This window comes from Leopardus geoffroyi, chromosome C3 (assembly GCF_018350155.1).
Source record: "Leopardus geoffroyi isolate Oge1 chromosome C3, O.geoffroyi_Oge1_pat1.0, whole genome shotgun sequence".
NCBI classification, from domain to species: Eukaryota; Metazoa; Chordata; class Mammalia; order Carnivora; family Felidae; genus Leopardus; species Leopardus geoffroyi.
The window spans coordinates 140631192-140655034 of NC_059338.1; the positions used below are offsets into that span (position 1 = coordinate 140631192).

At 38.6% G+C, this 23843-nt stretch overlaps 1 long non-coding RNA gene across 1 annotated transcript; it reads left to right on the forward strand.

Annotated features, from left to right (window-relative positions):
* Positions 1-3474: 3474 nt before the first annotated feature.
* Positions 3475-23513, forward strand: LOC123586191. Its single transcript, XR_006706665.1, has 5 exons — positions 3475-6114; positions 6214-6328; positions 20695-20841; positions 21124-21222; positions 23086-23513. It is a non-coding gene; the product is annotated as an uncharacterized LOC123586191 (long non-coding RNA).
* The last annotated feature ends 330 nt before the right edge of the window (positions 23514-23843 follow it).

Genomic DNA, 23843 nt, shown 5'->3' on the forward strand with positions numbered 1-23843 from the left:
TCCAAACAACGTCTGTTTCTTTGGGTAATGCTTCAGAGCTCTGACCTGCCTCTCTCTCTTAGCAAAATCTCTGAGCCACTGCTCTTGAGATGGGACACTCCTGATTTATGAGCAGGATGCTGGGTGGAGGCAGTAAACTTAGGTTACCTTAGCTTGCCTCTCTCAGCTTTGAACCTCCCAGTATGAATGATCTAGGGGAAAGGTGATTAGGACCTGCCAGGCCTAGAGCAGAAACTTTGCCGTATAAGTGGGGGACAGGTCAAAGAAAGCCCCAACCTCCTAGACTTGCTTGGAATTTAGTCTCTGAAACATGGATCTGGGAATACAATATGAAATCCTGGCATCCTGTTCCTCCCAAAAGATGTCATCGCCCTTGACTAGGAACTGTGAGGAGTTGTTAACTACATTCTTAACCACATTCACCTGAGGAGTGGAATGTCCCTCCTGCAGAGCTGGATGGGGAGGAAAGAAGCAGGTCAGGTCAAGTGACACAGACTCTGTTCTAACCAAGATTTAGTAGATTTTTGTTTTGAAAAGATGTTTCTTCGTTTTCTATAAAGCCTTAACACAATTTCCAGAGACTGTGTGTGTGTGTGTGTGTGTGTGTGTGTGTAACTAATATTCATGAGTTATGGTTGTATTGCTGGGGACACGTCTGTGGAGCCACTCACACTGCCATTTTGGAAGTCATCTCTTTTCTTGATTCTTTAGACCTGTTAATGGATTACAGAATTTGCATCTCCATCTGTGGTTATTAGTTGCCAGTTTTTCTCATTTGTCTTCTTATAACAGTTGCAGTGTGTTATTGTGGCATGAAGGTTTAAAATGAAATTGTTCAATTATTTCCTCTTTATTAGATTTTGAATCTTAGTTGGAAAGATAGTCTCCACTCCCATGTTATAAAATAATTCACTCATTTCCCCCTAGTACTTGTATGATTTAATTTGTACATTTAGATTTCCAAACATTTTTAGTTTCTTGAAGTGGGTCGTGTGAGGTATAATTTCTAAATTACCTTGTTCTAAATGGCCACGTAGGTGTTCCAAACTAATGACTAAAAATTCCATCTTCTTCTCAGTACTTGAGATTGCACATGTTCCACATAGATTTTAGTTGGTTTTAGATTCCATTTTGTTTTCTTGGTGTATCAGTCTATTTATGAGCTATACTCTTTTTCTTTTTCTTAAATATTTGTTTCTGAGAGAGAGAAAAAAAAAACATGAGTGGGGGAGGGGCAGAGAGTGGGGCACAGAGCATCTAAAGTGGGCTCTGGGCTGAGAGCAGATGCTGGGCTCGAACTTATATAAACCATAAGATCAGGACTTGAGCCAAAGTCCAATGCTCAACTGACTGAGCCACCCAGGCACCCCTATGAGCTATACTCTTAACTCTAAAGGTTTTATGTTTTTAAATGGTTAGCCCTTTCAACTCAATTATTCTAATTTTCCAGGGTTTTCTGGAAGGCTCTTATTTATTTATTTTAAATTTTATTAATTCTAGAATTAGCTTATATAGCTCCGGGCCAAGAAAATAAAGTTAAACTGTTTGGAATGTGTGACCACATTTACACATTAACTTTAGAACTACATCTTTTGATTGAGTTATTACAGAAACAGCAGCACTAAATATCCAAAAATATTTTAACAAATGAAAAGTCTAAAATGAGGAAAAATCTAAGATACCACTGAAAAGCAGGAAAAAATGAGTTCAATCAAATGGGCAGACCTTCAATAATTTTGAATACAGTAAGTGGCGATTTTCTCTTCTAACATACTTTATGCATCGTTGTTTTTGGTCTATAAAAGGGCAATTGACTTTTGTGTTTTAACTTCATAACCTGCTAAATGACTGATTCTTTTGCTGTTTGTATTCATTTTTTCACTGTCTGTCTTTGGTTTTCAAGGTATACTATTATAAAATCTATAGATGAAAATATTTTTTTCCTTTCTTGTAACTGTTATGCCTCAAATTACTGATCTTGTCTGAAGGACTGGCTAATACTTCCAAAATAATAATAGTAGTAATGGATAGTTCAGTATCTCTTGCCTTGTTCATGATGTTAGTGAGAATGTGAATGATGTTTCCATCTTAATTTAGACGCTGGTGCTGATTTGTCTTCATTTTCCTGGAATAAGTCCCACTTAGCCATGATGCATCTTTTTTATGGTACTGTTGGATTCTATTCACTAATGATTTTTTAGAACCTTCATCAATATCTGTGTGATTAATCGGTGATTTGGTCGTGCAACTGTTGTTGCAAACATCGTCAGATTCGGGGACCCCCTTCATAAAATTAATTTGAACGCTTTCCTTATTTCATAAACCCTGGAACGGTGTAAGCAGCAATAGCAGTATTTGTTCTTTGAAGGTTTGATGGAAGTCTCTGTGACAGCATGGGTGAGGTCCTTTCTGGGGTATGACACTTGGATATAGTTCTCTACTTCTTCTAAGGACACTGAAATTCAAACTTTCCCTTCTTCCTGGGGTTGGTTTCGGCAATTTTGTTTTCCCAGAAATTCAGCTTTGTTCATCTAAGTTTTCAAACTGATTTACAAAGAATTGTGTAAAGTCTTCTCTTACGAATTTATTATATTTTCCCAGCCATTTTTTATTTTGTGTATTTATGTTTCTTTCCTTTCTTGGTTGTGTTAGATACTTATTTGTCTCTTAGGTCGTCTATTAGTTCAAGACACCAGCTTGTGTACTTACGTATGTTACATTTTTCTTCTTTTCTGATTTGTTAATTTCTGCTTGTATCCTTCTTACTTTATTCGTTTTTTGTATTTATTTTGTTCTTTTTCTTCTCTATGAAGTGGATCTCTCCACTTATATTTGTGTTAAAAGCCACAAATTTGTCTTTGAACATTGTTTTAATTGATTCTACAGATTCTCTTTTGTATAGTTTTAATAATTTCTAAAAGAAATCCTTCAATTTTAATTTGTATTTCCCTTTGATTCAAGAGATGTTTATAAGGAAGTTTGAAAATTATGCATCTAGGGGCGCCTGGATGGCTCAGTCCATTAAACATCTGACTTCGGCTCAGGTCATGATCTGATGGTTGGTGAGTTCCAGCCCTGCATCGGGCTCTCTGCTGTCAGCACGGAGCCTGCTTCAGATCCTCCGCCTCCCCTCTCTCTGCACCTAGCCCACTCTCTTTCTCTCTCAAAAATAAACAAACATTAAAAAAAATAATAAAATAAAACTCTGGTTATAAAGACTTTCTACCCTCTTTAAAAATTAATTTCTAGTTTCATGTATCATGATCAGTGAATATTGCTTGCATTGTTTTTAATGAAACATATTCAGATTTGGTTTATTATTTTTTTTAAGTTTACTTGTTTTTGAGAGAGAATGTACATGCGTGTGTGTGCAGCAGGGAAGGGGAGAGAGAGAGGGAGAGAGAGAATCTCAAGCAGTCTCTGCACTGTCAGCACAGAGCATGATGCGGGGCTCAATCCCATGAACCATGAGACCATGACCTGAGCTGAAGTCAAGAGCCAGACACTCAACCAACTGAGCCACCCAGGCACCCCTTGCCTATTTTTATATGTTAAAATTTGCATATCCTTCTTTATTAAGTTTTGTTCCAATTACTTACTTGTCTTAGCTTGCCAATATTTTGCTCAAGTCTCTTCTTATTGGTGGGATTCTGATTTTTTGCTATGTCATTTGTTATTAGTATCTATTGCTGTTATTTTTTTATTAACATTCAGAAATGTTTCATATATTCATTGCAAAATTATGAATTTACTAAACACCATAATTCTGCAACATGCCAGACAATTCAAATCTACAGAGAGGAGCACCATTGCCCCTCATGTACCCATCACCTTAGCTTTAATAGTTCTTCACTCAAGGTAAGTACCGTTCCATTTATACACTTCTACCAGCACTCCACCTGCTTTCCCTGCATTATTTTGAAGGAAATAATAAAATAAAACGGCCAAATTTTCTTCTTTTTCCATGCTTTCAAACAGGTTAACACTAAGATTATCTAACCTTTAAAAGTTTGTCAGAATTCCCCTCAAAACCATCTGGGTCTAGTGCTTTTTGGTTGTTGTTGTTAGCCATGTCTCCTATTTCTTCTTTGGTAATTGTTCTGAGGTCAAATTTGGTGGGCTGCACTTTTTCTAAAAGACCATGTGTTTCATCTAGTTTTTCAAACATATACAAATAATATTATAAAGCATGTTTCTTTTGATTTTAAGAAGTCCTCTATTTTATGGTTAATTCCCTTTATATATTTCAATATTATAAACTTGTTCTTCTGCTTCTTAAAAGCCACTATTGTGAATGAAAAGATAATAAGCTTTAGACCAGGAGAAACATTTGTAAGCAATATATATGATGCATTCAAATATGCACATAACTATGAAAACTATAATAAAACAAGCAGTCTAGTAAGAAAAAATGAACAAAAATTTTAGACAGGTCCACAAAAAATATATGTGAATATCAAATAAGCACACTAAAAGAGTCTCCATATCATTAGTCATCAAGAATCAGAGTGGTGCATGGATGCCTGGGTCAGTTGAGTGTCCGACTCTTGATTTTGGCTTAGGTCATGGTGCCATGACCCTCACACTCATGTCCTTCAGTTGGTGGATGGATTTTTTTTTTTAAATGCGGCAAATATAATGAAATAATATAATGAAATTAATGAAATACTTCTTAGGGATTCAAAACAAATGAACAATTGACACATACCAGAAGGATGAATCTCAGATATGCTTTGATAGGTAAAAGAAGCCAGACTTAAAAAGCTATGTGCTGATAATTCTGTTTGTATGATGATCTGGAATAGATACACTTACAAGGAAGGAGACGACATCATTGGTGACCAGGTTAGGGGACTGGGAGAAGAGGTGACTATGTGAGGAGCTCAAGGGGGGATGATGGAATGTTCTGTATCCTGATTGTCATAGTACTTGCACAACTCGATGCACTTGTCAAGAGTCATAAAACCATGCATCAGTAAGAGATTATATTCACTGTATGCATATATAAAAATAAGAATAAAGTGGATAGGTATCAGGATGGTATAAAGGTAAAAACAAATTCAAGGAAAACAAAATAAATACATCAGATATCCCATTTTTTGCTACAAAATTGTTCTTACTCCTTCACACCCCTCTGTGTGCCAGCAGGCTGACCTTTTTAGGCAACATCAACATACTCCCTTTCCAATAGTCTTTTGGTGGGCACAGCCACATGGGACCCCCCATCATGAGATCAGAGGGGTGAGGAAGGCAATGTTAGGGTATTGATTCTCCTGGCTCCTTCCCTGTGGGACTGCCTCAGGCTGGCTGTGATCTTCCACAAATTACAAAAATTCTTTTGGTCATCCTAGCAACATGAATCTCCCCTTTCACTTTCCGGCATTCACTTCTTCCTCTGATCATTTTTGATCTAGCCAAGGTAACAATTCCCACTGATACTAGCCCTAGGGGATTACCTCACAGAGGTAAGAGGTTTCCTTACCTCTATCCATACTTCTGTAAACATTCTTCTATTAAAACCTTTCAAATCATCCAATTTAAATTTGCCATCCGTTCCATGCAGAGATCCTAACTAATAATATAGTGAATTAAGACTCACGAGAATAAATGTTCTGGGGACAGCAAGGAGGCCAGCTTCACTGGATTAAGAAGCTAAAATTTGAATAACTGAGAAATAAGGTAAAATGCACAGAGTGAGGCCATAATCAGCAAGGTCACAAGATCTAAAACTAGGTTACTCTTAATTATGTGGGGAAAAATGAAACCATTGGAAACTTCTGAACAGCAAATTCATATTATTAAAGTAATACTTAATAAAGATCAGCTGTATGCAAGATGGATTGGAGTGGAAAACATGGAGTTTGGACGAACAATTAAAAGAATGATATATGACACGTAAGGCGAAGGAAGCTACACAATCATTATGCAGTGGAAATGACAAGCATAGAAAATTAGACCTTGGAAAGTAAGTGGATACAGGACAAGAAAGAATAAGAGGAGCCAAAGATGACTTTGCAGTCAAAGTCTGGGTGACTGGAAGAATAATGACGTTATTAAAGGGTGACATTTGTTGGGAGTACAGACTGATTTGCAAAGGAAGATGATGCTTTAGAGGTAAGGAACTCACCCCCTCATACCACCATTTCAGGAATTTGCTCTGGGTGGTGGATTTGATTTCAGCTTTGAATTTTTTTTTTTCTCCCTACATTAAAGGAAAATCTCAAGTTGTTAACCCCCATTGAGAACGAGCAAATGGCTCAATGTGAAGAATTTATGGAGTCTGATTCCACAGACCACTGGGAAGAGAGGCTCCAATCCCAGGAACAAGGTAACGTACTAATTTCTGTGACTCAACTCAACAGGTCAGACAGATTGATGGTTGGACTCAGGCAAAAGTTACTTGCATTGAATTGGAAAAATGGAAAAACTGTCCAAACCGAAGGAAACACTGAGAATGGAGCTTATCTAGGAGAAGCTGTACCACACACAGGGGTAAAGGTGAGGGGAATCATTATGCCAGACAATTTACTTACTTAGCAGTTTACCAGGCTAAGGCTAATCACCGCAGTGAAATTACTTAGCCTGGGAGGGGGTGGTATTTGGATTCGAAGGCCATAGACGTGCATGGTGTCATTCCTGTTCCAGTTCTTGCTCTGGCTGGTAGTGAGCTATGTTTGGTGCAGTGTGGGGGAACCCAGCCATGCTGATCACACTACTGAATCTGACACCTGAGGAACACAGTTTAATAGTAAGCTTAGGTTCCCTGTGTAGTTACTGATACTCTTGCTGCAGACGTGAAGTCTGGCTTGAGAACTGGGGCCCGGGAGGAGATGCAGACAGAACTCAAGCAAGAGAAAGGAAGCTGCAGACGGAATACACCCCAGATGCAGAGTTGTGCAGAGGTCAGCGCTTTTTCTTCTCTTCGGTCTCATACAGAATCTAACGCAATATTGGATTCACAGAAGATGCTCATTAAATAAATGTTGAATAGGAGTGGTACGAACCCAGACTAAAGGCAGTCTCGCTTTTGGCTTGAAAAAAGCCAAAAACTTGTAAGACCCAACGAAGATACTTAGGTTTTGAAAAATCCGATTTGCTTCCAGAATCATGAAGTGGAATTCTCAAATACGTAAGGGTAAATAAATGTCTTCTAGATAAGGGGTAAGAGCTGATATGACAAGACAGTATGTATACAGCTCAACAAAAACTGAAGGAATAAGGAGGGATAGGCAGACTGAAGTTACTACTCTCTATTTTTCAAAGAAATCCCCGTCGGGATGAAGCTTTGAGTTAAGAGGGCATATCAGAGACGTTTCAGCAAATCAGTGGTTTCTCTAACTTGAAATTGAAACAAGTATAATGCAGATCTGTTCACACATACCTAACTGATAAATTTCTTTCATCTCAAGAGATTAAGAATAGATATTAAAGAGGCATTTCAATAACTGATTTAAATTCCATCACTTCCAAATGAGTAAGGGCACTGTAACAAAAAGTACATGTAAAGATCATCTTACAAAGTACATTGCAGAATCATCTCCTCCTTGGATACGCTTCTCCAACGGTGTTTGCCAGTGGCCAGAACTTCATGATTCAATGTTGACAGTAAAATCTTGAGTTTACAATTTTATCATTGAATCAGAAGGTTCAGAAGAACCACTAATAGACGCTGTAAAAGAAACCTATCCAAAAACCCTACCTGCATTTCCAGAATCCCTTGGTAGTTTATTAGGAAGCATCCATATCTGTGATGCTGGATTTTTCAACTGTAAAAGAGATCTTTGTCTTTAGGTTTTTTTCATTGTCTCTGTCTAGGAGGATTGAAGTAATAGTACTTAGTCAGTTTACTGGGGCTAAGCCCCAGAAAAATTAATAAAAGAATACTCATTAAAACATATTTATTATCTCTAATATGCCATAAATGGATTTACAAGTATTCCTCACAATAGGTGCTATTCCTGCCATTTCAGTTATGATGGAAAACATTAATGTGCCCAGAATATACACTGCATACCCTAAGGGCAAAAATCACTCTCACTCGTTCTTAATTTTACTGATACAAACACTGAGGCCTGGCTGTGAAGTGCTCAAAGTCACAGAACAATACTACTGCAAACAATAAACTCACACAAAACTCAAATGTGCAACCTCATTTTCATGAAATATACATCAAGAAATCATTTTTATTTTCACATCACCAATGATAGCAAACAACGAAGCTACATTAAGGTATTTATAAGAATCACTATAAAATGCAATGGAGTAACCCCTCCCAATATCAATATGTTTTAGCAAATGGTGAGGGACATTTTAAGTGGATGGGTAGACAGGTATTTATTAAGTTCTCGATATTTTATTAAATTATTAAAATCACAAAAGCTCTAACAAGTGCTTCCCAGCAGAGAAAGAATACATAAAGAAACCTAACTGAAGGGGCATTTCATTTAAAAAAACAATATGCATTCTCTTATTTAAAAGTTTATTAATTAAAATCTGAATGGGTTCTTTTCTTCAGGCTTAGAGAAGAGTAGAAGTTCCCTTGGGAAATTTTCTCAGCTTTCCTCAAGGCTAAAGAACTTGGTTTTATATAGATTAATAACCTTAGAATTTTATCCTCAAAGAAATGTTTAATAGCCTGATGGATTATGGTATAGTGCAGGTGATTTCTATGAAATGTTATCTTTTACTTGTTTTCAGCACAGCAAAAAGGGACCTCATAAAATCGTAGTCTCCCTTCCTCAATGTAGTTTCCATTACTCTCTGAGTTTATCAAGAAGAGTAATGATGCTCTGATTAAAAAAGGAACACCAGTGCTGCTGGAGTCGGGCCTCACCAAGGGCAGGCCTGCACATCATTCTTTTGCTCGTTTTCCCAGCAACTGTGACGGAGAACAATGGTGAGACACCTCAGATTATGACAACTGTGTAAGGGTGGCTGTGTGTCTTCAGTTCCTCAGGAAACATTCACAAAATGTTTCTAACTGCTGCCTTGCATATACTTATCAGTCTTCTGTTTTTCCTCTCTATAAATACGTAGAAATATGCTAAAAGAGGCAAAGTCTATCAGCCTCCAGCCCACCAGCCCAGAGTCACTATCCCATTAGTGAGATTCTAAGATCTAAACAGAAAGGGCAGCACAAGAAATGTGATATATTCTGTATTTCTTCAACTTCCCCATCCTCACTATCATTCCTCTGGTTCAGTTTCTTACCACAGCTAAGCTGCTTTCTTGCAAAGGTCTTCCAGGCGATTTGCTTGCTTCCTAATTCATTCTTCACTTCAGGTCAGCACTCTACTCTCTCACTGCCAGAATTTCTAAACCTTTTAGGTTGTTGACCCTCTCATCCCCATTCCCATACATCCCTCCCAACCATGGAGAATATCCTCCGCCCCCTTTCAAATCTCTTTAGACTTTATTTTCCCTGTCATCCCATTTTTCTGAACTTGGTGTTATTTCCTGTCCAAGTTATGTGAGGTGATTTGATGAGAGTGCTTCATTGATAAAACCTGGTAAGTTTCCAGTGGGTTCAAGATAATTCATCCTGCAGAAATATTCATGTGAATCAGTTTTAAAACACTGGAATTTCTTATCTGTCTCTTTTTAATCTTTAATGATATTTCTTTCACATTATTCCAATGAGACAATTTCTGGTAGTTTTAAAGGCTAACATTTTATATATTTTTAATCACTTTAAGCATATAAAAGGCAATTTGACTATTCACAATGTATTGTCAGAGTATTTTTGGACACTGGAAACATTTCTTGGCAAAGGGAGTGCACTGTTTCCTGAATTGACATTGATCTTCCTTTTAACACACCATGACTAATGTAAAAGTTTGTGAATATTTTCTACATGTTGGTTCTACATATGACCACAAGAAATTATATAAGCGCAGAATTAGTCACATGGTTCTGTTGTTTAAGATCTACCTGTGGAAATAGTCCATATGTGAATGATTGGTCCTGAATGATTTATGGAGAATACGAGGTGATATAAATCCTATTGATATTATTGGTTCTGACTTAAGACACACGAGGTGTACAAAACTGAATCTGAGCAGAAACTGGTTTTTCTACTCTCTTTACCATTTTTTTTTCTCATCAAAGCAAAACTTGGAAAGCCATACATATTCAACAATATACAATTTGGTGTTCAAAGCCACTTTGTCCCAGAGCATGTACTATGCTAAATGGTATCTGTATATAGTCCTTTATTCAAACTCTTAGGACCAGGTGTGCTTCTGAATGCAGAACTATGCATATTTTAGGAAAGCAAAACAGTGCATGCATCTTCCATTAAAAAAGACTCCCAGAGGAACCCTGAGCAATATCCTATAATCAAACACATTAGTGTGTCAGCAGTGAAAATCATGACTATTCACTTAGGAATAATGAACTTTATAAATGGCCTCTTCTCAAGATAGACAAGGTTTTGCACCCAAATGAGTAATACAGACAATTTTAATTTTTTCAGCTTTTGTGGATTTCAGAATTGTAGATCGAGGCCTTTGGACCTGTGATGTTTAATGAAAAGTAGAACATAGATTCTGCTCTCAAAGAACCCAACAAGTGTTAATATTTAGCTAGTTCACACTGGTAGACCCAATACTGGTGGTAAAATATTAAAACACTTCTTTTCCAGTGATTAAATGGCCATTGTCCCAAGCCACTCAAGGACTCTCCCTTCCAACCCATGCATCTCCTGAATGCCTAGTGCTTCTCCTGCACCTACCATGACCCAACTACAGAAAGAATAACTTTGGCTCCATGGCCAACCTCTGTGTGGTTGGTGGGTGTCTGAACCATACCAGCTGTTCAAAATTTTGAATATCACTCCTGAAATCACAGGATATTACTGAATTTTGACAGAGCCAGAGAATTCTGACAGAATGAGAAGAGGTTGAGAGAACTAAGGAGTCCTACTTCCTTTTACTTTTCACTTTTATAGATCAGAGGTTTGGGTAACCAAAAAGCCAGTGAAATCATCTGCAATCCTGTTTCTACTGTCCAACAAGGACAGCCAGTCCCCAAGAGAGCAAGCAGGGAAGGGGCGACCCCGGGAAAAGATTGTCTTCCATGATCTCTCATCAGTGTCTTTCATAATTATATTCATTATATTTACCTCAGATGTAGGAAATTCCATATATGCTCATTGATATTTTTTTTCAACAGATGTGAATTTCCAGCATGGCACCATTGAAAGAGAACACGATTTGATGAAAGACCTATTGTTAAGAACCTCTCCTTTACTTTTTAGAAATAATATCCCTGAGCAAATTCCAACCTCGCTAAGTGTTATTTGTATTTTTCATCTATAAAACGAGTATAATAGTTCCTTTCTGATGCCAGGATGTTTGTAAATATTTATGAGATGGTATATATTGTTACACTAATACAAGACATTACCATTTGTTTCTTTATCAGATTGAAAGTGACTCTTTTAGATTCCTGTTGGTTTTTTTCACTGAATTTGATCAGTCCTGATGGTCATGCTTCAAAATGAGATGTATTGATCTGTCCCTACCCTGCCCAATTGGCCAGAGGTCACAGTGTTGAGTGGATACTAATTAAGACTTTCATTAAAAAATGCTGCCACCTCTGATTTAGTGTGATAGGCAGTACAACAGAGTTGCTAAGAGCATGGGAATATGATTGCCTCGGTTTAAATCCCAGCACTGGCACTTACTAGCTTAAGCAAGTTACTTAATCTCTTTGTTCTTCAATTTCCTCATTGCTTAAATGAGGATAATAATTGTTTCTATCTCATAATCTTGATATAACACTGAAGTGATTTAGTGAATGCAAACAACCTACTACTGTGCCGACCAGAGAGTAAGCTTTAAGTGCTGACCATGGCTGGAAGGACACCTGCCTCCAGGAGGAGCCCTTGCCACAGTTACTGCAGACTTGTTAACTGCTGGCCAGCCTGTAGAGGCTGCTCTCGACTCAGTTTCTCCGGAGCCATGCAATCAAAGCAACTCAACTCCTTATCAGACCTTTCTCATTGTCACTGCCATTGCTGCTGCCATCCTTCTCCTTCTTTTCTCCTCCTCCGCATTGTCCTACCCTCTTTCTCCTCCTCTTCCTTTTCCTAAAATTCACCTGTAATGCATATCTCTTAGTACTGTAAGAGCCAAGGGCAGGCAGCCCCACGATGGGCCACTCTGACATGAAGATTATTCTGAGCTGAAGACAATCTAGACCCTACCTATTCAAGAGAAACTCTTGCCACTCCCTTAACTACACAGAAGGATGCAAATTGAGGACTTTCCCAGAATAATTAGCAGAGAGACATTTTGTCTGAGTGACCTATCTATATGGCATGGCAAACATCTAATTACCAAACATCTTCTCTTTTTCCTATTGCTCTGTGAAGTACATTCCTTTCCCCTGAAGTCCCTTTTCCTGATTTCAGGATGACGTATAGACCTCATTTTGCCTGTCTTGGCAATTTCCATGTCTGCTTGGATTCCCCATACACACTCTATTAAATTTGATTTCCTCCTGTTAATCTAATGTCAATTTGAATCTTAGTCCAGCTAAAAGGATCGTTAGAGGGGACAGGAAGTCTTCCTCCCTGACAGTACAAAAATATGTTATTAGTTTTTGCTCTTCTACCGCTAAACTTCCCATGCCTAAATTATTCTACTGTGTCTTGATAATACTGAAATAGTTCATGACACACACACACACACACACACACACACACACACACACACACACACACAAACACACACACACACACACACATGGTCTCCATTTTGTTATCATTATGTCACATTGTGGCTTATCCTCATTGGGCATTTCTGTTCTTATTCCTTTACACATCCAACACTCTATTTTTTTTAAATTTTTTTAATGTTTATTTTTGAGAGAGAGAGAGTGAGAGTGGGGGGGAGGGTTCAGAGAGAGAAGGAGGCACAGAATCCAAAGCAGGCTCCAGGCTCTGAGCTGTCAGCACACAGCCCGACGCGGGGCTCAAACTCACAAACCGTGAGATCATGACCTGAGCCAAAGTCGGACACTTAACCGATTGAGCTACCCAGGTGCCCCTAACACTGTGACCCATTTTAATCCTTATCAGAACTCTGAAGTACACTCCACCAAATCAATGTGTCATCCTTTCCACTGGTTTCTCCACCAGCCAGAAGTTTAGCTATGTTTATTAGCCTGTGTCACAGCTTGCTGACAGTCTTTAATTTTCTATCCTATTTTCTAATGCCTATTCCTAAGTATGCCACTTCAAATAAATATTGTTCAGGTCACAGTATTTAAATGGCAAGCAAGAACCATCTAAGTTCATGGAGTAAAGATTCTTTATATTAAAAATTATATTTTTATGTTAAAAAAGATTAAGTTTGCAGAACATCCCCTACAGAGGTTTTTCCCATATCTACAATTTAAGCCAAAACCTTAGATAACTAACTGCATTTTAGGATAATATACAAACTGAGTAGCAAAATTACGCTTGCTAACTTGACCTTGTATTAGGAACTTGTTTAACTATCTGAACTTTGAGAAAAGAATAACCATGAGGCATGCAAGAAAGAGTAATTCAATTCTTGTTTCTTTTTTTTGATTTCTCCAGTGGCATCTTAAGTAACAATGGCTCCTTTTGATCAGGTTCCCTAGCAAAGAGAGATTAAAATAAAAGTATAGGTGCTAACATTTGACTGATTTAGCAATCATAAGGCAATGTGATGATGGAAGCAGAAAGTAGAGTAAGTCAGCTGAGAGCCAAGGAATGCCATAGCCTCTAGAAACTGGAAGAAGAAGCCAGGAACTGATTCTCTCCTAAAGCCTCCAGGGGGAACTAGATCTGATGAGTCCTTGCTTTTAGCCCAGTAAACCTAAGGTTATTCCTCTGACCTCCACAAACATAAGAGGATAAATAGGTGTTGTTTTAAGCCATTAAGTGTGTAGTAATTCGTTACAGCAGCAATAAGAAACTGATATATTTTGGTACCAGAAGTGGGATGCTGCCATAACAAATACCTAAACCATCATAAAACAGAATTTTGGTAGGAATGTGAAAATTAAAGGTGCTGCTGGTGAGAATTCAGAGGACATGAGGAGCATGTTACTGGCAACTGGAGGAAAGGAGATCCTTGCTACATAGCAGCAGGGATCTTAGCTGAATTGTGTCATGTAGTTATGCACAAAACAGAGCATGATGGATATTATCTGAGCAAAGTTTTGAAGATATGGCCTGATTTCTTCACGTTGACTATAGTTCAAATTTGGGAGAAAGAGATAAATTGAGGGTAGAACTAACAAGCAAAAAAGAATCTGGATTTGATAATTTGCAAAATTCTCAGCCTAACTGGATTGCAAATGATGCTAAAATTAGGAGACTCACTGTCAGAAAAGAATGGTCTGGGAGCACCTGGGTGGCTCAGTCGGTTAAGCGTCTAACTCTTGGTTCGATTCGGGTCATGATCTCATGTTAGTGAGTTCCAGCCCCACATCGGGCTCTGCACTGATGGTGTGGAGGCTGCCTGGGATTCTCTCTCTCTCCCTCTCTCTGCCCCTCCCATACTCTCTCTTTCTTTCACAATAAATAAATTAACTTTAAAAAGTTACAAAAGAAAAGAATGTTCTGGAGAGAAAGCCGGGGATGTGTCTAGACTACCTTTTGCCAGTTCCTGGGAAGAATCAAAAGGTCGAAGTATTCAGTCACACAAAAAATTATTTTAAAAGATAAGGCATACGAATCATGGATCCTCTCAGCCATATCAGCAGAAGCCAGGAATAGACATGAAATTATCTGGTAAAGACCTTTGAATGAACTTTTGTCTAGTGGAGTGAATACCTGTGATATATGTCGGAAATCCATAAGGTTTTTGCAAATGTTGTATCAGCAGAAACATCTCCAGCTTGGATTGACAGGGAAGAGAGGGTGAAATCAAAGAAAGCTGTTGGATTCTATAGATAGGAGCCAGGCTGGTGTAACTACTCAGCTACAAATATGCTCCTCTTCATTAAAAAGGAAGAAGGACTCAGAGGGTTCCTGTGGAGGCCCAGAGGACAGAACCTCAGTCCTAGAGGGTGGAGCCAGGGGCCAAGTGGACAGAGCCAGGAGCCACAGAGGATTATTCTCAGACCCGTAAACTGATGGAGGTTTTCGTCTCCCAGCTGGATCCCAAAACTGCTTGAGAATAGTGACTTCTTTATTCCTTCCATTTTCTCCCTTTTGGGAAAGGAACTGGATAATTTTTTCTTAAATGTTTGATATAATTCATCAGTGAATCCATCTGGACCTGGCGCTTTCTGTTTTGCAAGGTTACCAATTACGGATTTAATTTCTCTACTGGATATAGGCCTTTCAGACTGTTCCTTCTTGTGTGAGTTTTGGCAGACCGCGCCTTTCAAAAAACTGGTCCATTTCAACTAGTATTTGCCCTGTGACTTCATTTCTCTTCTGGGTCCATGAAGGTCTAAGAAGGATCTTCACCTTTTCCTTGTTTTTAGAATGGAGCAGCAACTTCTGCACTCCATGCACACTGGGCTGGAAACAGAAATCTCACAGGCTACTCTTTTAAGCAGCATGGTTGAGGTGTGAAAGAATGTAATGAAGATGAAAAATTAAAGAATTTTATTCAGGCAGTTCTGGAGATCTGAGCCACACAAAATAAGCCAACAGAGGGAAGAGGCTGCAAACAGAAGAAGGGGAGCCACGGGGAGAACCAGACAGGAGGGAACACAATCCTGAGCATGGATGAAGTAGCATTCTTGAACTGAGGGGTGAAACAGTCCTCCCTGGAGATCGAGGGTCTGCTACTCATCTGGAGAGGAGTTTAAACATAGAAAGGCTTGGTGTCCATCTCCTCTTAGGTGGACAGCTAAACCAGCAAAATAAGATACGGAAAAGTGCTAATAATATGTGACGGTCAGTAGACAAATGGGATGAATGACACCTGTTAGTCCAAAAACCACATAGATTTTCTTTTTTTTTTTTTTTAACGTTTATTTATTTTTGAGACAGAGAGAGACAGAGCATGAACGGGGGAGGGGCAGAGAGAGAGGGAGACACAGAATCAGAAACAGGCTCCAGGCTCCGAGCCATCAGCCCAGAGCCTGACGCGGGGCTCGAACTCACGGACCGCGGGATCGTGACCTGGCTGAAGTCGGACGCTTAACCCACTGCGCCACCCAGGCGCCCCCACATAGATTTTCAATATTCCTCGTCATCATATTTTTTCTGATCTACAAATCTGCAAATTTTCTACTCTTCTCTTCCCCCCTCCAAACTACATGACATTTCATATCTACTTTTCTCAGTACCAGTCTCCCTCTATATTGCATTATGATACTTTTCAAAAAAATTTTTAAGATAAGTATTAATTGACAGATATGCATTGAGTGTCTACATTGTGCTAGGTAGGCCTCACATCTCTTCTTAAAATGATGGAGATTGGGAACTTCCTCTAATTCATTCTTGATTCCACCAAAGGGTCTGAACCAGGGTTTTATACTTACATAGATAATAGGCAAATATTTAACTTTTAATGGATTAAAAATAAATGAAATTACGTTAATGTTGACATGTTCATTGTTCCATGCATTAAATGGCAGGGATAACAGCTAAAAGGACTCAGCTTTTCTCATCAATCATGTTGTTTAATCCTCATGCAAACTTGTGATGTATATATGGTTATCTCTATTTTACTGTTGAAGAAACATAACTTTCAAAAAGTTAAACAATTTACTCAAAGCTACATAACTAATAAGGACTCTGCTCCTTGAATAGCCAACTCCAATAGCTTATTTTTTAACCAGCATCTTCTTTAGTCCACAGAGTATACTGCCTGTTCACATAAAACCTTCACTTTTCACCATCAGAACTTGTCAAAAATGCCAAGGTCAAGCATTAAGAAAAAAAAGAACTTAGAGGATAAACAAAAAGGAAGACCTTCACCTGAGAATTCTTAAGTTGTATAATCGCAATAATGCAGCATTATGAGAAAATAAAAATCCTGAAAAGAGAGTCTCGGTTCGTGAAGTCCCCTTTTGCTCACAAGATACCAACAGACACAGAACCTTGGCTCAGCCTGTCCTTGTCTGCTCAGACATAGTGTGTTTGCTGAGATCAGCATGGAATGCCTGCCTGTGTGCGTAACTCATCGCCCATACGGCTTTACCACAATTTGTCATGGCTTATATTTTGCTTTCAGTTTTGGCCCTGGAGCTTAGGCTTCTCACTGGTGCCCCGAAGGGCTTTTCCAGGACCATCTGACAACAATCACCTAGGTTGCTGCAGCACAAGCACTTTGTGGAATTGGAGGCACTTGATTGAAAATCACTTACTCCATCCCTGAGAAGTGATATTTTCAGTTTATTTCACACAGACAACACTTTCTCAAATTCAGAGTGGTTGTCTGTTTCCATAGCACAGGTAATTCATTCCAGTTACTTAAGACTGAACTCTAAATCCATTTGCCGTTGGTAATTTAGGATGGATATAAGGAGGAATTTCCTGAGAGCCTTATGGGTTATTAAACACTAAAATGTGCTACAGAAGAAAATTGAAGGACCCTCTTCCTACAAAGGTGTTTAAAAATGGAATCAATGAACATTATCCAGAGTGGGCTAGGGTGAACCCATATGAAGGCAAGGATGTGGGCTAGATGACTTCTCAAGGTCCTTTAACAGGGCTGGCATTCTATGATTCATTTCCTTTAAAATCAATGATCTGTGTTGAGAAAAATTATATCTTATCAGTATGTGAAGAAATCAAACATAAAATATTCTAGAGGCGATGATAAGCATTTATGGTGTACTAAACCAATCCTGCTGCCTTAGAAGATACTTACCAAGTTTCACTGATTGCAAATGTGGCAGAGATACTGTAATCTTAGGGGGGAAAGCTACCAGTTTTTAATGTAGCATTTAAAATTCATGCAGTGAGAATGGAGAAAGTTTTCCAAAATGCTCACCTTCATTTACTGTCTATAGTCAGTAAACAAGAGAAGAGTTAGGAACCTTCTAAAATGTCCCTGCATTCACATTATACATGAACCTGAAGATGTAAATGAGGTTGTACCATGCTATTTTTAAATGGCATATAACCTCTTTATTCTTCCATTCTCATAGACTGTTTAGGCAGTTTTCCATTTAGCATGGCTGTCCTCCAAAATCTGGGGCTCAGGGAAATGAGAATGCATTTTTGTTGTTGAGCAATGTTGATTTACTTGCTTGCTGAGCCTCCAAACAAGTCATTTGGCCTAAAGAATAAACATAATGCTGCTTTAACCTTAACCATAAACAAATGAATGAATTGGCAGTACGTGTTTTGTATTGCACTTCTTCATCTTAAATACTGGAATTGGAAGAGGTGGAAGGGCATTTAGGTAGAAACAGTGCAAACAATGTATGTGCATTTACACAGGCTTTGGTACTTGGTGTGACAGAGTACCTTTGTAATTTCATTTCGACTCTTTTTACTTTTGATCATGTGGATGGGTTTAACATTACTGATAATTTCACTGAACTTTGACAGTATTCGTATTTCCATTTATTTATTAAACAAGTAATTTTTGAGCACTAAATGTGTTCCAGGCGCTGTTCTAGCTGCTGACGTTAGTAGTGATGAAAAAGATGAGGCCCTTGTCTTTGTAGATCTTACAATGCACTAGAAGTTACATACGGACAAGATAATCACAACAAAAAAACGTTTCAAATGTGCACATGTGTTTAAACGGGAAAGCCCTTCAGAGTGAAAATTCAGAGGGAATTTGAGGGAGCAAAGGGAAGGGTGCATGGGATGGGATGGGGCTGGAGTTCAGGCACTGAAAGCAATGAGGACACACTGAAGAGAATGTCTGTTCAGGAGACATAACTGAAGGCTATGTATGAGACTGATGATGGAGGACGACAGAGGGGCATGAGACAGTACGAAACTGTTACTATATATAAAAGTGCTTGTATACTGGATGTGCTCAACTCAAGTTGAGAATGCCCGGACCTTGGGGGATAAGCCTTTTGGAAATTCATGTCTGACTCATAGTGTGACTTTAGATTATTCAAATAAACATCAAGAGGAGAATAAGATCGAGGCTTTAAATCCCTTAATACTCCTTCTATCAAGGGGTGGGCTCGGTTTCCTGTTTTTTTGTTTTTTTTTTTATTCTGGGCTGATCTGTGACTGACCAATAGAGTGCAGTGGGAACAATGCGATGCCAGTTTGGGGTCAGTCCTTTAAGAAAACTGGCCATTTAGGCCTTTTACCTTACATTCCTTAAGCCACCATAGTAAGGAAACTCAAAACAAAACAAAACACGTGGAGAGGCTTTGAGGCTACATGAAGAGGAAGAGGGGTTCAAGTGAGCTCAATGTTCCCAACATCCCCACTGAGGTGCCAGTGCATGTAAGGATGACGTGGACCCTTCAGATAAGCACCCCCACCAGCTAAAAATAATACTGATTGATGGCAACTGATGGCCCATAGAGCAAAAGAATCACATAGCTGAACCTTGTCGAAATCAATGACTCAGAATATTGGGGTATCAGTAAATGGTTGTGGTTTCAGGCCACTAAGTTTTTAGGGTACTTTGGTCCAGAGAAATAGGTAATTGGGATAATTTTTGTTTCCCAGGAGTGAGGTGCTGCCATACTGATATCTAAAACCAGTGGCTTTGGGACCCAACAGAAAGAAGCTAGAATGGCCTCAAGGAGACTGGCAGTGAAAGCTGGAAGAGCTTTGGGGAGGTTGTTCATGAATACTTGAAAGACAATGAGGAGAACATACTGGAACTGAAGAAAAGGGAACTCTAGTTATGTAGTACCAGAAAGTTCAGCAACACCTATGGCCTGCAGAAATACAGAAGAAATGTTATCTGTGGAACTCATTGATTTAGCTAAGTGGATTTTCAGACAGAATGCTCAAAGGTTGATGATTCTAGCTATGATAAAATAGTCTATTATAAAACATAAAAAAAGAAGTGGCCATTGCTTTTTGAGAATAATTTAGAGAAGATATAGAGTTCCCAGGAAAGTTTTTTCTAGCCAGCAAAAGATTCTCAAAGTAGGAAATGATCCTCAGGCAAAATTCAAATCCAAGTCAGTAAGACTGGGTCTCTGGGAAAGGCTGAGGTCAGGATGAGGCTCAGACCCCTTGTTTCATGCTTTGCAAAGATATAAGGGCATGCCTCACAGATTCTTTCTGTTGGACAATAGCATTTTTAAGAATTTTAAATGCTGTCATTTTTTCCAAGACCCTCACCAGTTGCCCAAGATAGGCCAGTTGCTATCTTGGGAAGTCATGTAAATATGGCTTTTGTCTAATAAAGTGAAATACAATCTGACATATTAGACACCTACAGAATGTTAAGAGATTTGTACTAAATTAAAACAGACATAGAAAGTACAAAATCAAAGAAAGAAATGATATCTGTTCTCTTAGCTGTCTATGGAAAGAAAGCAGCCTGAGAAGACTACACAGCTGTGCACCTGGTGCATTTCTTATGGGAAAGGAAGCATGACTCACATTCCTGAAGGCTGGATCCAAACAACACTGAGAATATTTCCCAGCGGTCAGAGACTGATGACATGTACCTGGCCAGATTCAGAGTCACTATGAATCAGTTACGTGTCTCTTATTTTCCCCCATTTTGAAGGCGAGTGTCTGTGGTGGTTGCCCTAATGGTCTCATATTGTATACTGAGCATATGGAGGGCAGATTACTTATCTCTTTAGTTCACAGGTCTTCAGAGAAAGAGGAACCATACTCAAGGAGCCATTCTTGAGGAACTTCATCTAAACCTGGTCCTAATCGTAGATAACTAGATTGTGGACTTTGAGATGATGCCATAATGGGATGAAACTGTGGTCATCTAGCAAGAGGTAAATGAATTCTGTTCGCAGAAGAAACGTAAAGAATTTGTGGCTATAGGAACGATGGTAGCAGGGGAACCATGCCTTGAATTATTTGAAATTTCCCTTTCGAGAGGTTTGATTCATCTCCCTTCGCACTGAATCTACACTGAACTAGATTCCTTGGAGCATTATGGCATGATGGGATGGAATGATACTATGCTAATTGCAGGCCTAAACTGTAAAGGGACTATAAGTTTCTGTCTTCATAGCTTAAATCTCTGAGCTGTCTTTATAAATCTGATTTCCCAGTTGAAGACACCACATGGAGAAGATCTAAGACTACATGGAGAAGACAAAGAGCCCCGCTGAGGTCAGCTTTCCAGACATCCCCCTCCAATTCGCAGGCATGTGAGTAAAGTCAGTGGCCTTTCTAGAACAGTCCAGCTGAATTCCACTGAGAGATGACAAAGTTATATAGGGAAGAACCACCCAGTTAAGCGTGCCCAAATTCTAATCTATAAAGCCACAAGATATAATGGAATGCTTTTTGTTTCAAGCTACTATATTCTGAGGTAATTCTGGGGTAATAGCTGGTGCAGCCCCTTAAGGAACTGACTTGGGAGGAACTGAGGATTATGAATGGAATGTGTGTATTTATATCAGTAGAAGCAGTAACTGAAATAAAGACAGAAGCTTTGATGACTGAAAATAAGGATAAAGGGGTGCCTGGGTGGCTCAGGTCATGATCTCGCAGTTTGTGAGTTCAAGCTCCGCGTTGGGCTCTCTGCTGTCATCATAGAGCACACTTCGGATCCTCTGTCTCCCTCTCTCTCGGCACCTCCGTCGCTCGTACTCTCTCTCAAAAATAAATAAATATTTAAAAATAAAATAAAATTAAGTACTTGAAAACATAACATTAAAAAAGAAAAGAAAAGTGGGTAGACGTTTAGTGATAGGGCACAATGACCTCAAGGCAACAGGGAATATTGGCTTACAATCCACATAAGCTAATAGCTGATTACTGATAGATCTCTGGCACGCCATATGAGTAATAAATATTGGTTCATATAATGTATGATTGTGTCCATCATTGTAAGAACTTGGAAGTGGCTATGGTCCCAGATGAATCTGAGGAATGAATTAGGTGGCTCTTTGAGTGTTCAGATCCTAAAGACTCACTGCCCTTTTTCCTCAGATTTAGACTTCTCTCAGAGGTTTTCTGACAGATGAAAGTTCTTACTCAATTCATTATATCCATTCATTCAGCAGTATTTATTGTATCATCTGTATATGTACACTCAGTGCGAGGTTCGGTTAGGGATGCGAAGGAAGAGATGTTGTCCCTGCACTTTCAAGGGACTTACTGCAGAGTGAAATGGATCAGACAAGGAACTCAAGGAACTCTAATGCAGGAAAAAAAAATACTGATTTCTAGCTTTTGGAGAGGGTTGACTGACAATAGGATTTTGGAGTTCAGTCAAGGAGCTTCCTAAGTTTAAGAGGTAAACAATCCACCCCTGAGTAGACTAGGGTACCAGATAGGGACAAAACAAAGCAAGAAGCCAGTTACTGGAAAAGGTTTTACCAAGGTCTCCGTACAATTTGAAGACAGACTGTATGCTGAACCCCAGCTTCTTCATTGAGCTTTTAGAACTAGGAACATATTAGAGTCTACATCTCAGAAGAATTGCAAGTAAGTGCCAAATCACTCCAACTAAGAAAATTAGAGGTCTACCTGAGATTAGAACCAGTAATAGTAGATGAGATATCAGTAATTCCATGAAAATGTTGCTGCCTGAAATTCCAATATAATTCTTGTTGGAAGAGTGGGATAGTGGCTGAGTTGGACATAATTTGTCCATGACTTTATAATGGATGCTGCTATTTAAATCCCAGAGCCACTGCTTTCCTTATTTTCACTCCTGTCTCTTGTTTTCACTAAATCCTCCTCTTCCCGCAAATTGTGTCCTGTATCACTCAATCCAAAGGACTCATCCCCTGTCTTCCCACCTTCCCCAGCTCCTATGGTTTTTTGGGTTGTTCAGTAATATACACACTTTTTTTTTTAGTTTTACTTTTTTTAAATGATAGCCCCTCCTCTGTACTCACGTTCCTAGATTCTCTTACAGCTGTGGTTGATTAGATAAACTGGTTTATCAGTTTTCTCCAAGGAGACATAAGAAAATCTCCACTAGTTAATTAGGATAATCTGTTTCCTTCAAAAAGACATTTCTTAAGCTGCTTCTTCCCTTCTTTCTACCTTGAAAATAGATGTGATGCCTGTAGATGCAGCAGACATCTTGCAACAATGAAGCAACCAGCATGAAAATAAGAAGCCAACACACCAAGGATGACAAAAAAAAAAAAAAAAAAAAAAAAAAAAAAAGGAAAGAAAGATCTGGGTCATTGATGACGTTGTTGAGCTTTCAAATTGGCTGTCAGACCTCTTGTCAAGGACATAATAAACATTCTTACTTAAGCCGCTGTTGGGACAGGCTTTCGGATACTTACAGAGGAATAAAATGCTAACTGATGTAGTTATTTTTCATTTCATTAAATACATAATGTAATTGATTATAAGTTATATCATTATTTAATTAGATCATTATTTAATATACTGCTGAGCAAGAAAATAAGCAGCAAGTTGCACAAAATGAAATGCCTCCTACCACTTATCATTTTTATTTTATATTTCTGGAAAAAACTCTTTTCTATTTAAAAAGACATGGATTTTTATCATTTATTCCATTTGTGAATACATTAAAGAAAATAAGTGGAGTAAATTTCTTAAAGTGTGCTAAAACTTCCTCACATTCAACATAAAACTCTACTGAATAATTTTGTTACTCATAGGCTTCTATTTCCATGGTTCTTTTTGTACATAATATCATTTTTTGTCATCAAGAGTGTAGATGATGCAGTATTTTTTAAGTGAATTCATAAAACAATGAATTCCAATATTTGGGCTCTTGAGCCTGCTTTGCATGTGTCTAGAGCAAATCAATTTTCGGATTTCCACTTCAAGAATA